We start from the raw sequence: 13,967 nt of genomic DNA, 5'->3' as shown, positions 1-13,967 counted from the left end.
CCATCTCCCCCAGAACAAAGGCTCCAGTCCCGAGGATGGCCTTAGAGCCCTGCGTACTGTGACGCTGACCATCCTGCTCACTTCCGCTTCACCCAGTCCCCACAGAGCTGGAAATGAGAAGAAGCCTGGGAGGGAATCAATTCAGCATTGATTACATGAACAGGATTCAGGATAGGGCTGTGTTTTCTGGTTTTTTATTTCTTTTTCAGAATCGTTTGTGACTTTTTCTGCCAATTCAGTGATGCACTCCACAAATCAAGTATCAGGTTCAAGGGGGGAAAAAAAAACAGCCTTGAAGATGATTAAACTGGGGTCCACCGTCTGTCTCTGACGCCCCTACTGGTCCATTCGTCTTGACAGCATTTTTTTAGTCCGTGTGTGTGGGGAACACTTCCAGCTCTAGTAGAGCAAGGAGCGGACCCTGATGGGGTGTTAATGGGAGGATACAATTCCAAAATAAATAGACCACTTTCCTCTCCCACTGCAATATGTGAGCCTCCCAAAGAGGGCACTTTATTAAGTTATAAAAACAGGTTTAATGTGAAAGTATAGAAGATTTCCAGATTGACAGTTCAACAAATGAGGAAGTAAAGTATTTAATAAAGAATGTATTCTCTTCAAGAATCATGGTAGGTGCAGGAGTAATAAAAGAGTATAAGAAACAAACAACCAGATCCTACCTTATAGCACAGGGAACTTCATTTAATATCCTGTGATGAACCATGATGGAAAAGAACAGGAAAAAGAATGCATATGTGTGTATAACTGAGTCACTTTGCTGTATAGCAGAAATTAACAGAATATTGTAATTTCACAAAATTCAATAAATCTTTTAGAATGTAATGGAATCAATTACTAAGGAGTAGACTGTGACTATAGCGAGGTCTACTTCGGAGGCACGTGGAATACGAGGAAATCATAAAACAAGGAGCGTATCTTGGAAGACCATGAATAAGTAAGAAAACTAACATCCTCAGGTTCAAAGAATCTTTTCACTGGCACAGTTGTGAACACAGAGATTTTAGCAAGGCAGACCGAAAAAAAAAAAAACCTGTTTTTTAAATAAAGTGGGCAAAGCAAAGAGGATTATTACTGAACCAAGATCCCTATGTTAATAGTCCTCTCAAATGAAATGAATAAATTGTGAAACTTCCCTCTCCTGTTCAAAGAATCCTTTTAAGTGACATATGCTGTCCTCACATAGATGTCAGAGCAACAAGGCTACACAGACTGATGACTCGTAGACAATACAAGTCAAGCTGCCAAACAAATCTGAGCTCCTATGGGAATCTGTGCTTAAGAATCTCTTTACTAAGGGAGCATGGAAATGGAAAACTCTAAGTCCCATATTCTTTCACTCAGCCTTTACTCAAAACTATAACCACAGCCAGAAACTCCAGGCCTTAACTGATAGTTTAAGAAGGAATCATGAAAAGAGTTAGCGCTTCCCCTGTGGCTCATCAGTAAAGAATCGGCCCGCAGTGCAGGAGATGCAGGAGACATAGGTTTGCAGGTGCGATCCCTGGGTCAGGGAGATCCCTTGGAGGAGGAAATGACAACCCACTCTTCTTGCCGGGAGAGTCTCATGGACAGAGGAGCCTGGAGGGCTACAGGTCATGGGGTCACAGAGAGTCTGACACGACTGAGCGATTGAGCGTGAGCTGGATGAAAAGAATTCAGAGAATATTAATACAGGGAACTTACTATCTACTACAGCTTCATAAAAAGGGAGAAAAATGTCAAAATTTAGTCACTGGTTACCATCAAGTTCAAGGCCACTTACATTTAATATGTCACTTGCTATTATAAACTTGAATTTCTAAAGAAACTCGTTTGTTTATAACGGGAAGAACAGTTTTCCTAGAGATATTTCAAAATAGGCTTAGATAGTTTAAAAGTTCCAAGGGCTGTATTTACGACTGCTTGTTACAAGAAGCTACATTCATTAGAAATTTGTCTCTGAAAGCTATACTTGTTCACTTAATATGAGCCATTTTGTCATAGAAGGTTGAGTTTATCCACTGATCTGATGATAATTAACTCACCATCTGTGATTTCACAGTTTTTTTTTTTTTTAAATTTCACAGTATTTTACAACTCCATCCAAATTTAATAACTTGACCTAATTGTCAGTGAGAGAGCAGAGATGACACTTTGTGATCACTTTCTCTGAGATCAACCTATTGCAGAAGGAAGATATGAACCCAGGCAGTTTGACAACAAATTCCTGCTTTTAACCCTAACACTATATTGGTTCATCATGAAAGAAATGAAATACTAAAAGGAACATTAACAGTAGAGTTAGTAGCATGATGACTAGCAAAGGAAGGCCAGAAGTAGAATATTCACAGGAATATCCCATGGACCAGTTAATGAAACATTTTGACCCAAATTCAAATTTAGTGGATTGAGGAGTAAACAGGAAGGGCAAAACAGGAAATGGCAGGTAGATTATAATTTTGGGTTATTAAGATCCTTCCTTTCAACTATATAATGTAAATTAAAATAATTTCATCTATAAGATTTATTAATATAGTAACATCAGGATCAGCAACGATCCTGTTTATTTTAACCATCTGCATTTTTGAAGCACTCTATTTCAGTGCAATTAAACCATTAAAGTGATCAGCATTCCAAAGAGGGAAATGTCTCCCCCCAAAATTGGTGGCTCAGGTGGTAGAGTCTGCATGCAATGCAGGCGACCCAGGTTCGATCCCTGGGTCAGGAAGATCCCCTGGAGAAGGAAATGGCAACCCACTCAGTCCTGTTGCCTGAGAAATCCCAGGGACCAAGGAGCCTGGTGGACTACAGTCCATGGGGTCACAAAGGGTCAGACATGACTGAGCAATTTTCACTTTCACTTTCAAAATGTCGCCATGAGCACAGCACATTTTAAGAGTCCGTTAGATATTAACACGATCACTCTTCACCTATCTGAAAGTTTTCTACTTCTAAGACAGATGCTTTCACTTTAATCCAGCATTTTGTGACATATATTTATACAGTTGTATTGAGCAGAAATTCAAGCACTACCAAAATGTTAGTGAATTAATAAATTTTAAAGCGGATTTCCAAGGCAGTAACATGTAGAGTTGAAAATTTTCATTCCATGTGGCATCTGTAACAAAGCTTCCAGGGCCCAAATCCCCCCAAATTGCAACATACGCTTCTGAGAAAAAGAATAAAGTATCTGTTCAGTTACTGGTGATCTTAAAAGGGCAGGAACAGCTGCCAAAATCATTAGAGGTTGGTAATCCATGTGTGTCTTTTTTGAGGGAGACAATCTGTAATTAATTCCGCATTCACCAGCTGGTGTCACTCCCGTCCCTCTCCTCCCCCGCTAAAAAGTCAGGCGTGGGAAGATGAAGAGTAGTGTCTGCTGCCAGACTTAGAAAAAGAAGGCGAACTGGCACCGTGCGCCCAACACACTCAGAAAATGTGTAAAATGAGTAAGAAGTAATTCCACTTCGTTACAGGCAATACGCTCATGGAAGGACTTAGCAACGTACGGATGTTAGCTTCAACTGCGGTTGTTGTTCAGCCGCTCAGTTGGGTCCAGCTCTTGGCGACCCCACGGACTGCAGCACGCCAGGCTTCCCTGCCCTTCACCATCTCCCAGAGTTTGTTCAAATTCAGGCCCACTGAGTCAGTGATGCTATCTAACCATCTCGTCTTCTGTCGCCCCCTTTTCCTTTAGCCTTCAATCTTTCCCAGCATCAGGGTCTTTTCCAATGAGTCAGCTCTTTGCATTAGGTGACCACAGTACTGGAGCTTCAGTTTCAGCATCAGTCCTTCCAAAGAATATTCAGGTTTGACTTTCTTTAAGCTTGACTGGTTTGTCGTCTTTGCAGTCCGCAGGGCTCTCAAGAGTCTTCTCCAGCACCACAATTTGAAAGCATCAATTCTTCAGCACTCAGTCTTCTTTATGGTCCAACTCTCACATCTGTATGTAACTATTAGAAAAACCACAGCTTGGACTGCAAAGTGAATATTGTCAAAGCTCCTTTAATAAGACAACAAGTCTAGGAGGCATGCAAAAGCAATCATGAGGTGAGGCACTGATAGGTGATCTTCACAAAGTATTGAATATTTGGCCAGTTAGTGGAATGAAAACTAGAATTATGGAGTTGGTACTAATATCTAGGTCAGTGGTTTTCAACTGAGGGTGATTCTAAACCCTAAACACCTGGCCTTGTCTGGGGACCTTTCTAAGATTTTAAAACCAGGTGCAGGGGGTTGCTTCCAGCATCTCGGGTGGAGGCAGGGGTGATGCTAAACGCCCAACCACACACAGGACAGCACCACAAACACAGAATAACCTGGTCCAAAATGTCAGTCCTGCCCAGGTTGAGAAACCCCGATGAAGATTCCACACGCTAATGAACTTCTCACTTTATAGGTCTCTCTAGTGATGCTTCCACGGAATCAGAAAACATCAGTTGGGTCAGGATGTGCCTGCAAGGTCCACAGTTGGTCAGCTGGTGGCATGGCTGGGACTGGAGGCTGTGAGAACCCCCTTCTCATCCCATCTCACCTCCTGAGATGGAAAGTACAAACTACAAAAGGCTATGCAAGACGGGACACAACACCTTTCAAACTCAGGCTCAAACGGAATCATAACACGTGACAACTTCCCCACATGGTCCAAGGATCATGAACAGAACACAACCTTCACACGGTTTAGTAACTGGTCTTATTTCAGCAATTTTAGTATTTCCGTTATAAATGAAAAAAGTGCCGAACACTTATTACTTCCAAGTTGGCAGATCCAAATAATTCAGCTATCGATCGGACTGTTTCCTAACATGTTCAGTCATGCTATTTTTGAGGCAACAAGACGTGCCGTGAAATGTCGTGATAAGTGAACGAAGTGAGGGCGCTTGGTTTGCAGCACCCAAACTCATTCCCCTCTGTCTCCTGGTGACCTAAGGTGGTTCCCATTGGGGTTCTTGGCGGGACCCAGGCGTACCATCTATGCCTGCTATGGGTGCACCTGTGGTCCTAAAATAGACCTCTTTTTTCTCTGATTTCAATTCTGCATTTGGACTAGTCATATTATAGCTGTTTAATTTTTTTTAGTTTTTAAAATATAAACCATATGGCAATTGTTTTACCTTAAAATCAGAAATAGTCAAATATAGGGAAGCTGATTGTAGAAGTCACCTTCACATTTTCAAAAATGAATGGTATGTAAACTATCCACTCTTTAACAAAACTTTACATCTAAATTCCTCCTATCCTTTATCCTATAATTCTACCATCTCCATCTTTAGTTCATCACTTCACTTAAATATGTCATTCGTCCCATCATCACAGCATAACCCCTGGCTCAGGTGTGATTATCTGACAACCACAGTCATTTCTGTCAGGAGGCAGCACGGGAACCGGGTCCTGAGTGGTGGGGTAACAGAAGCAAGGATGAAGGTCTTCTGGGAAGAAGACAATGAACAGTGGCGTAAAAATAAGCAGAAGAGGAAAGCATAGCCACGTGCTTAAAACAGTCCTGAACAGGGGTCGGCTGTGTAACAGGCAAAGGCCCCAGAACCAGGGACAAAAGCAAGACAGGACCACTTAGCTGGGATGTGGTTGAAGGACTCATGCATTTTAGGGGGGGAGGTAAACCCCAGGACTTCTAAAGTCCACTCCCAAGCTGAGATTCTTCAGCCCTACTGAACACTGACATGAGAAATGTAGGGCAAGACCAGGCTGTGAAAAGCTTTGACTGCTTATTGGGGTAGAGAGCTTGAAAAGACTGACAGCTAGGGAGAAGATACAGAAGGTTTGGGACCTGTAGAGTAATGACCCAAGGTACCACACTGATGAGTCAGGTAGTGAGATGCAGGATGGATGATGACAGTGGATGACAAATTCAGTGCATCACAGGTCACCAGCCACGTCACTGACATTCTGAAACTAAGGTTGGACGTGGGATGGAGGCAGAGAAAATGGAAGGAAGGGAAAAGACAGAAGTAATTTATGAGATTCCTGGTCTACAAGAGTGTAATGGAGCAGCATGAAGACCCAGATTCCACTGGTGCATGAATGGAATTCAGTTAGAAAACTGAGTTTCCTTTTAGACAAGTTACATGTGAGGTTCGTGTTCACCAGATGAATTCCAACACATTCTTCAACTCTCAAATTCTACCTCCTCTGTAAAGACTTCCTCTTTATCCTCCACCAGACATGACAGCTGTGTCATCATTACCACCACTACATAGAGACTCTCAACACCCTACATCTTACCACGTCTCAGGTTCTCCATTTCATCTCATCCTCTGTCTAGGTGATTCCTATGAAGAAAGGATGGGGGTCTTTTTTTAACACACTGTTATGGGCTGAATTCAAGAACTGAACACTCCTGAAATACCAATTTTAAATCCATGGAGAAAAGACGTAACAGATACTAAATATAATTTATCTATTCATTTGCTCATTCAGTAAACAAACAGGTTTGCTTTCCTGCACTTTATCTGGATCACGTAACTCAAAGAGGACTTTCCTGGCAGCTCAGATGGCAAAGAAGCTGCCTGCAGTGCAGGAGACACGGGTTCTATCCCTGGGTCAGGAAGATCTCCTGGAGAAGGGGAGGGCAACCCACTCTAGTATTCTTGCCTGGAGAATCCCATGGACAGAGGTGCCTGGCAGGTTATAATCCATGGGGTTGCAAAGAGTTGGACATGACTGAGTGACCAACACTAACACAGTTCTTGTCCTAACACTAATTCAAAGAAGCCGCTGCTTTCTGAATAGGAAAGAATTCGATCATCTCCAAAATTCTGGCCCAGTTCCGGCTCCATCAGAGTACACATATTAAAAGAGACTACCCTTTCTAGTATGACGTCAGTTAATTGTCCGCCACAGTCTCTGTACATGCTTCTTTTCTTCTTCCTTGTGTGACTTTGATTTTGCTTTTACACTTAAAAAATAAAAAACTACCTATTTAGCATCCTTTGTACACAACGCTGGATACATTCTACTGAGGAGAAGAAAGGTTGGAACAGGTACAAAGAAACAAACAGTCACAGAAATCTACATCACGGTTACATTGTTTGAGACTAATAATCACGAAGTTGTGTTTAAGGTACACCTAGAACAAAGTAGAAAAAATAGACAACAGTAGGAACATTTCTAAAATGTGTGATGCCCACATTTCTTTATTTTTTTCCACATTCAAATTCAGCCAACTATCAAGCCATTGTGCTTATAAAACAGATCATTAAATATAATTATATTTACAAGTAAAACTACTTAAGATCCCAGCTACCAGGATCAGAGGCAGATGATCAGACCTCAAGAGGACAGTCATCAGTTTGCGGAGTGCTATTTACCAGGCTGCTGCACTCAGGTGATGGAGGTAAGCAGCGTGCAGACACCTACTGCATTTATATTACAGCCAGTGATGTGTGAGATGGAAGAAGCTGGAAAACAAGACTGCTGCAACAGGATCTGTGCTAGAAATAAACCTTGCAGACAATTAAGATCAGTTGGAATCCACCAGGAACATTTTCATTGTTTGCATTACTTGTACCTCACACTGAGATTACAAAACAGAGTCAGTAAATGACCGTATCTTATCACATGACCTTTACTTTTATTATCCGCATAACTTAACTGTTTCTGACCTTCAGGCATCTCAGGAGACCCGCAACACTTCCATGAGGTCTCGCCAACCTACTCCAGTCTCACTGATCTGCCCTTTTTCTGGGTCACTCTTGGACTGCAAGGAGATCCAACCCATCCATCCCAAAGGAAATCAGTCCTGAATATTCACTGGGAGGACTGATGCTGAAGCTGAAACTCCAACCCTTTGGCCACCTGATGCGAAGAACTGACTCCATAGAAAAGACTGATGCTGGGAAAGATTGAAGGTGGGAGGAGAAAGGGACGACAGAGGATGAGATGGTTAATTGGCATCACCGACTCGATGGACATGAGTTTGAGCAAGCTCCGGGAGTTGATGATGGACAGGGAAGCCTGGCGTGCTGCAGTCTGTGGGGTCGCGAAGAGTCGGACACAACTGAGTGACTAAACTGAACTGATAGTTTGATTTACAATGACTCAGGGGTATACTGAAGTGATTCGGTTCCATATACACATACACAAAACTTTCCCAGATTCTTTTCCATTACAGGTTATTACAAGATAGTGAATACAGTTCCCTGTGCTATACAGAAAATTCTTTTTGCCTACCTAGTTTATATTAATATATAGTGGTGTGAATCTGTTAATCCCAAATTCCTAATTTATCCCCTCCCCACTTTCCCCTTTGGTAAACATAAACTTATTTTCTAGGTCTGTGAGTCTATTTTTGTTTTGCAAATAAACTCATTTGTATCATTTTTTTCAGAGTCCATATATCATGATATTTGTCTTTGTCTGACTCATTTCACTTAGTATGAGAATCTCTAGGTCCATCCATGTTGCTGTAATGGCGTTACTTCGTTGCTCATAGTTGAGTAGCATTCCACTGTATATATGGACCACATCTTCTTTACCTATTCATCTGCCAGTGGACACTTAGGTTGCGTCCATGTCTTGGCTATTGGAAACTTGGTCTTCTCTTCTTAGGAATTGAATGCACCCATACCACAGAGTGTGTTAAAAGTTTATTGACTTAAACACATATGAAACTTAGGAAAGTTTCAATTTATAATTTAATAGAATTGCAAAAAACACACCAGACTGTCAATAGATTTTTACAAGCCTGGTTTTCTCCTCGACAAATAGCGACTTTGTTCAGTGTACCATATTTTATTAATTCAAGGTTTCAAGATCATTAATTCTCCCACATGAGTCTTTACTGGCAAGATTCTATTAATAAAAAAATAAGAAACCTCAAATTCACAATGTAGATAAAAATGATTTGATAATCAAGCTGGTTTTAGAAAAGGCAGAGGAACCAGAGATCAAATTGCCAATATCCTCTGGATCATCGAAAAAGCAAGAGAGTTCCAGAAAAACATCTATTTCTGCTTTATTGACTATGCCAAAGCCTTTGACTGTGTGGATCACAATAAACTGTGGGAAATTCTGAAAGAGATGGGAATACCAGACCATCTGACCTGTCTCTTGAGAAACCTGTATGCAGGTCAGGAAGCAACAGTTAGAACTGGACATGGAACAACAGACTGGTTTCAAATAGGAAAAGGAGTATGTCAAGGCTGTATATTGTCACCCTGCTATTTAACTTATATGCAGAGTACATCATGAGAAATGCTGGGCTGGAAGAAACACAAGCTGGAATCAAGATTGCCAGGAGAAATATCAATATCCACAGATATGCAGATGACATCACCCTTATGGCAGAAAGTGAAGAAGAACTAAAGAGCCTCTTGATGAAAGTGAAAGAGGAGAGCAAAAAAGTTGGCTTAAAGCTCAACATTCAGAAAACTAAGATCATGGCATCTGGTCCCATCACTTCATGGGAAATAGATGGGGAAACAGTGGAAACAGTGTCAGACTTTATTTTTTTGGGCTTCAAAATCACTGCTGATGGTGATTGCAGCCATGAAATTAAAAGACACTTACTCCTTGGAAGGAAGGTTATGGCCAACCTAGATAGCACATTTAAAAGCAGAGACACTACTTTGCCAACAAAAGTCCGTCTAGTCAAGGCTGTAGTTTTTCCAGTGGTCATGTATGGATGTGAGAATTGGACAGTGAAGAAAGCTGAGCGCCACAGAATTGATGCTTTTGAACTGTGGTGTTGGAGAAGCCTCTTGAGAGTCCCTTGGACCACAAGGAGATCAAACCAGTCCATCCTAAAGGAAATCAACCCTGAACATTCATTGGAAGGGCTGATGCTGAAGCTGAAACTCCAATACTTTGGCCACCTGATGCAAAGAGTTGACTCATTGGAAAAGACCCTAATGCTGGGTAGGATTGGGGGCAGGAGGAGAAGGGGACGACAGAGGATGAGATGGTTGGATGGCATCACCGACTCGCTGGACATGGGTTTGGGTAGACTCCAGGAGTTGGTGATGGACAGGGAGGCCTGGCATGCTCCAATTCATGGAGTCGCAAAGAGTCGGACACGACTGAGCGACTGAACTGAACTGATATTTACTTTATTTATAACTATATTTATAAATAAGCTCAGACAGTAAAGAATCTGTCTGCAATGCAGGAGACCTGGGTTAGAAGATCAGGAAGATCTCCTGATCTTCCAGGAGATCTGGGTCAGGAAGATCTCCCGGAGAAGGAAATGGCAACCCACTCCAGTATTCTTGCCTGGGAAATTCCATGGATAGAGAAGCCTGAAGGACTGAAGTGCACAGGGTCACAAAGAGTCAGACAGACAGAACTGAGTGGTGCACACATGCACATGCGTGCACACACAAACACACGCACACTTTACTCACAAACACAAATTATATTTTTCAAGTAAAATGATCTAGGGTTTCTCTATGATTATAATTGCGTATTTTTACTTACAGAGATATGTGATAGTAATAGATATGTGTGTACACAGAGTGCATATTACAGTCTTGAAAATGACTTTCACAAGCATCATTTCATGTGGTCTCACTAAAACTGAAGCAGACCAGACAGAATTCATGATGCACACTTTATGAAACATCATAGCACACGGTCACACCATGATGCGAGTGACTTGCCATGGATCACAAAGAAGTAGAGAAAGAGGGAAGAAGGAAGACAGCGAAGGAAAGAGAAAAGGAAAGCCGGTGAATACAAATACACTAAAGGCTTTATTCTCATTTTTCTTATTTCCTTGGTGACAATATTCTCAAAATTCTAGTAAGTTGCTGCCCTGTAAACTAATGGTTCCAGAGTCATAAAATCTAAGCTTCCTTTAGATGCAGTTCATTAAATCAAATTCTTTATTAAAACAGATGGGTATCAAAATGTACAAGTGCTCAATTGTTCACAACTTGCATTTTTGTTTATATAATGCCCACAATGCCAAGTTCTTCTTTTAAATGAATGAGGAGACAGGAGAGCCACTTCCTAGCACATTTTCTCTGAATCTCACAAACAGCCTTCCCATTGTTATTTTTTTAGTTTTACATAATGTCCACTTATGATATAGCTTTTATAAACTATCAGAAAAGATTTGGACTTTGGTAAAAATTGGAACTTTTTGTTCCTGATATATATGTGTGTGTGAGAAAGAGAGAGAGAGATTACATATTGCTTATTTTAGCCAAATGAATTTCATTTTTACTATTTTTTACATTGTTCAAATTTTAGATGAGATCCCTTTAGGTATAAATTTGTTTACACATGCAGTGTGTTTACCCAAGCAAGAAAAAAACTAAGCGCCGTGGAATCCACGACCTGGAAAGAAGGAATGGAGGAAAGGAAGAGAAGGCAAGAGAGAAGAAGGGAGACAGTCTTCTGTCCGACAGAAAGGCCCGTCCTCTTTTGTTTTTCCTGAAGCGGGTTGCATTGCAGGGACAGAACTGGCTTCCTCAGAGCATCACTGGTGGGTTACAAATTGTTGTTGGCCACTGACCTGGAGCCATCTGCTGAAGAAGACTAAACTATTCTGTGCTCACCTGTGTGAAACCTGGACTTCTTGCCTCTGGTAAGATGATCCTGATGCAGATTAAAGAAACTTATTATGCTACTGATACCTTGAGAATATAAAAAGATTTAAGCAATAGCATCTCCCTTTCTTTCTATTTTCTTGACACTTTTAAAGCAGCATCTATTCCAAAAGGCTTAGGGACAGTATTTCTCAAGTACATCAATTTCAGGTCACATCATTAAATGCATGTCCATTCTTTGACCTGATACAGAATTGAATTCTGTTAAATTGTCTTAGAAAAGTAAAACAATCATTGGGTTTCTAACACAACACGGATTCTGACATCCTTCTTTCTCAGTAGGAATCCTCCTCCTCTGTAATTCCTGTGCTTCTGTCAGTCAAGGTTACTCTGAACTAAGCAAGCTAGAGCTCTAAAGAAGACCCCATAAAGGGTATTCACTATGGAATGTGACTTTGCACAACTTTCTTTTCCAATATGTCTGTCTTAGGGCTTACCTTTTCCTTTGTTTTGACTTTATCCTTTTTTTTTCAAGTAATAATTATTCACATGGAAAACAGGCGCAATTGTCTGAGTCACATTACAAATGGTAAATGGAAACTATAATTTAGGAGTAAGAAATATCTCCCTGTTCAAGATGTACAGAAATGTTTTCAGCAGGATATTTAAGGATGCCTAGGATTTCTCTGTTGGGAGTGAGTTCTTCCTGCCTCTCCTGAACGGGGGAGATACAGAATCACGTAAGACAATTCCTAATTTAAAAATCTCCTTTTTATCCCATTGATTCAGGTTCTTTGGATAACCTTGAATAATATATCCCTACTTTCAATAATGTCTGGAACAATCAGACCGAAGACCAACAAGGAAAGAGAGGACTTGAACATTATAGGCCAATATGCCCTAACAGACCTGTACAGAACACTCCACCCAGCAACAGCAGCAAACACATCTTTTTCCAGTGTGCACCATTCTCCAGAAGAGATCACGTAATATGTTCAACCACAAAACAAGTCTTACAAACATAAAAGGATGGAAACCATAGCAACTGAATGAAACCAGAAATCAATATTAGAGAAATAACTGAAATATTAACAAATATGTAGAAATTGAGCAACACAGGCTTGAAAAACCAATGAGTCAAAGAAAACATCATAAGGGAAATTAAATAACATCTTGAGTCAAATAAAAGCAAAAGCACAACATACCAAACACACGGGATGCAGTAAGTCAGTACCAAGAGGAAAGCTTACAGCAGTAAACACATGCAAAGGAAGAAGATCGCAAAACAAAACTTTACACATCAAGGAACTAGGGAAAAAAGCAACACTGAGCCCAACCTACCAGAAGGAAGGAAATAATAAAGACAAGGGCAGAAATAAATAAAATAGAGAATGAAAAACACAGGATCGATGAAGTCAAGAGTTGTTTATTGAAATGATCAATAAAATGACAAAGAGAAAACTCAAATACATAAATCAGAAATGAAAGAGGAGATATTGTAATTAATGCCACAGACATAAAAAAGAGTATAAGAGGCCACTATGAACAATTATATGTCAACATTGGATAACTCAATAGAAATGAATAAATTTCTAAACTATACAGCACACCAGTACTCAATCATAAAGAAATAAAACTTTTGAGTAGACCTCTACCTAGTAAGGAGATTGAATGATTGAATGAGTAATCAAAAACATCCAAACAAACAATTCCAAGACCAGATGGCTTCACTGGAGAATTCTACCAAACATTTAAACACGAATTAATGCCAATCCTTCTCAAATTCTTCCCAAAAGTTGAAGTCTAAGGAATATCTTATGAGGACAGTATTACCCTTACACCAAACCAAAAATACTACAAAGAAAGAAAACTACAGACCAATACCCATGACAAGTACTGATGCAAAAGTCCTCAACAAAATACCACCAAACAGAATTGAACAGCACATTAAAAGTATAATAAATCATGACAACGTGGGATTTAGTCCTGGGATAAAAGATGTTTCAGTACATTAAAATGAATTAATATCCCTGATGCTGGGAAAGATTGAAGGCAGGAAGGAGGAGAAGGGGATGACAGAGGATAAGATGGTTGGATGGTATTACCGACTCAATGGACATGAGTTTAAGCAAGCTCCGGGAGTTGGTGATGGACAGGGAAGCCTGGCGTGCTGCAGTCCATGGGGTCACAGAGAGTCGGACACGACTCAGAGACTGCACTGAACTGAACTAAACTACATTAACAAAACAAAGGATAAAGTTCACATGACCATCACAAATGACATAGATAAAGCATGTTGCAAAAGTCAACATCCATTTATGGTAAAAACGCTCAACAAACTAGGAATAGAAGAAAATTACCTAAACATAAAAAGCCACGTATGAAAAGCCCACGGCTAACATCATATTCAATGGTGAAAAAAACTGAAAGTGATTCCTCTAAGATGACTAAGGTTGA

The sequence above is a fragment of the Giraffa tippelskirchi genome, chromosome 12 (assembly GCF_054371585.1).
Source record: "Giraffa tippelskirchi isolate mGirTip1 chromosome 12, T2T-mGirTip1v1.2.pri, whole genome shotgun sequence".
Lineage (NCBI taxonomy): Eukaryota > Metazoa > Chordata > Mammalia > Artiodactyla > Giraffidae > Giraffa > Giraffa tippelskirchi.
Note: the sequence above shows the minus strand (reverse complement) of the source record.